This window comes from Octopus bimaculoides, chromosome 15 (genome assembly GCF_001194135.2).
Source record: "Octopus bimaculoides isolate UCB-OBI-ISO-001 chromosome 15, ASM119413v2, whole genome shotgun sequence".
Taxonomy (NCBI): Eukaryota; Metazoa; Mollusca; class Cephalopoda; order Octopoda; family Octopodidae; genus Octopus; species Octopus bimaculoides.
The window spans coordinates 8939335-8942694 of record NC_068995.1 but is presented as its reverse complement, the minus strand read 5'-3'; positions in this window follow the sequence as shown (position 1 = coordinate 8942694).

The following is a 3360-nucleotide window of genomic DNA, read 5'->3' as shown; positions in this document are numbered from 1 at the left end:
ATATACAAATAATAACAACAGACGAGGACAGGTGGTGTAAATAACAAAAGTATATATTAGTATGACGCTCGGGAATACGGAAAGTCTTTGACGTTTCGAGCTACGCTCTTCAACAGAAAGAATACGGAGACAAGGAGAAAAACACGGAGAAAAAAAATTGAATAGTGTTCAGTCAGCGGTCAATCATATATATATATATGTGTGTATATATGTGTGCGTGTGTGTGTGTGTATGTGTGTGTGTGTGTGTATGTGTGTGTGTGTGTGTATGTGTGTGTGTGTGTGTGCGTATTCTAACATTAGTAAATGCCATAACAAAACAGGGTGGCAGTCAAAAGTATTTCTTTTAGAGTTGGGATTTTGTCAGATGTTTGTGGTTGACTCGGGTGCCAGTGGGTTTTGGAAAGATATCTCTGCGGTGTTTTCCGTACTGAAGATGTCAGCATCTTCTCTATCTGGATGCTTTGCATCATGTCTCAGTGTTCATTGTAGTAGATCGATATTGTTTTTTATTGAAGTTCGGTTCTCATTACATATATTTTACTACACTCAAGATGATAGATTTGTTGTATAGTTAAACATAGTGGATTCGCAGTATTGTTTCTTTATCGTTTATTGCTCTGCTATGTAATAATATTTACTTGGTATTGATATGATTGTAGTATGCATATGTATAATTACGTGCAGACATTCAATCTAAATAAAAATGGAACTGTTCATAAAAAAAAGCAGACCCGCATACACAACATACGTGTACACATCCAGAAATAAACTAATCAACAGTTACCACTCCTTGTTAATTAGCACATTGTATAACCCGATGTATTCTGAGTTCTGTATAATGTTCACATTGAGCCTCTTTTGTTTATTTTCAAATCTTTGAGTTATTCATTCCGAATACACGGCAAAATGTCAGCTACATCAATTGGAGCTTATGAATGTACGGAAAATATTCTGTAGATCGTAAAACTCTGGCATCTACTTTCTCCAGATTTAATATCTTCCACATGATCATAAACGCCATGGCTTCGGAAAATTTTCCTCCATCAAAACTATGACTCCATTGTAATAGTAACCACCAAAAAACTTAGGCAATCTTCGATCAATCTTCTGCTTGCGTACAATTATTATTGTTAATGAATGAAACACACTTGAGTGCTGGTATGTCTTCAAGACCTCAACACGCACCAATAAGTTATTTAGGCTGCAAAAAGCATACTATTCTGCAGAAGATATAACATGACATAGTAGAAGTTAAGCTGACATGAAATTTAATCTATCTAAAGATCAGAAATACGACATTGACGATTATCGGAAAATTGTTTAGTCTAATTCATTAGTCAAAGATCTCTCCAGAAAACTGTTGAGCGTTCTGTTTGTTAGAGGCAATTATACACAGGTGACAATACACAGAAATACACACACATATGAAGGAATATATATATACATGTTTCTTCCTTCTTTGATTATTATCTTTCTGTGGAACTGGGGCACCGTTAGCATCATCTGCTTTTCAATGACCATTCCTATGTAGCTGTTGTATTGGCTTTTGTTGAGCGAGGGAGTTTGATGTCGTTGCCCTTGATTGAGTTTCTTGCCCTGATATAGGCTCATCTAGGGTCTTGGAACGCATATTGAAGGTGATGCTTGAAAACCTCTACCCTCTCCATGTAGATATTTCAGCTTTTTTTTTTTGATATTTAACAGCTGTTGATATTTGAATCTCATACAATTGGAGTACCTAGTCCTTACTCTTGACGTTGAAAGAATAGTTAAGAGCAGTTGTACTGACAGCAGAGGACAAATGCCCTTCATCGGATCATAGTAGTTTCCTGGTCACTTGTTCTGAAGGTTCTCAGAGTCCATGAAACCATCCGCCTACATATTGCTACCGTCGTGGTGGTATTTACATGAAATAATGTATTGTTGCTCGTATCAATCTCAAGAGCTGCGACCGATGCTCCTTTTGGTCCTAAGTATCAATGATGCGTCATAGCTGATATAGGAAGGGTTGGTATTTAGCTGCATTGAAATGCATCTTTTCTTCTTCAAACACTTTATATACGTCATCCAAATCTCTCAGTACAAAATTCGCAATGATTGGGCTACTTTTGTGCCATACGTACGTAGCTAGTAAAAGTGGCTGGTTTGTAGCTGACATATGAAAGAGCCACTCAAAAATAGTTCTGTGAGGAACTCAACTTGGTATTCATGTCTCTTTGGACAGGGATCTATTCGCTGCTTCTGCCTAGATTCTACGCGTTAAGAAGTCATGTAACCTATCTGTCAGTTTTCCAACTACGCTAAGTCCACGCAATTTGGAAGCATCATCCCGTGATCAAGCTTCGCGAAATTATTTCAAAAACAGAGATAGATCACATGCACATTTGATCGATTCATAAAGTGTTTCTACACCCTGTCATAATCCTGTAGAAGCTGTATATTGATATATACCTACTTGCATAAATACATACAATGATACACACTCACACACACACGCAAACATACGCATACTCTCACACATATACATACCTATGAGTGTGTGTGCACGTATGTATGTATGTATACGCAAATATACGTGCATATATTTATATACTTGCGTGCATATAATGTTCAATTACAGCCGCTACTCTTACTAGACAAAATGACTCTAACGTCCGGCAGTCTCTTCCAGCATCAATTCACAGAGGGAAAGTTAATATGGCCTTCATTACTGAGACGTTCATATGATATCACCGCTGGGTGATGTAAATAACGTAAAAATCTTTGCGAAGCTAATTAAGGGAAAAGGGACAGGAAATTTAATGGATTTTTGGATCGAACACAGTCCGATTATGGCTATAGATATACATGTTTAAAAGTAATATTGCGTACATATATACGTTCAAACACGCGTGCACACACACAAGACACATATGCATACGTACATATAGACACATATATGTGAGTGCGTGTGCAAACATATACATACAATATATATGTATATATTCATATATCTATATCTTCGTATATGTATATAAGTATATATATATATGTATATATATATATACTCATAGATATATATATATATATATATATATTTATATATATGTATATAGATGTATGTATGTGCAACGTGATTGATGGTAGGCTCCTCACTCCCATCTACGTGTACTTGTAGAGATGAACCATCTTGTGGGGCATAAAACACATTAGGCAATTTGGGATGATACAGGAGCTATTATCGAAATATGTACTTTGAGAAGAGAGATGACTATACGCGTATGTCAGTGCACATACATATATATATACAAACATACATACTCATATACACACATCTATCTATCTATCTATCTATCTATTTATCTATCTATCTATCTAT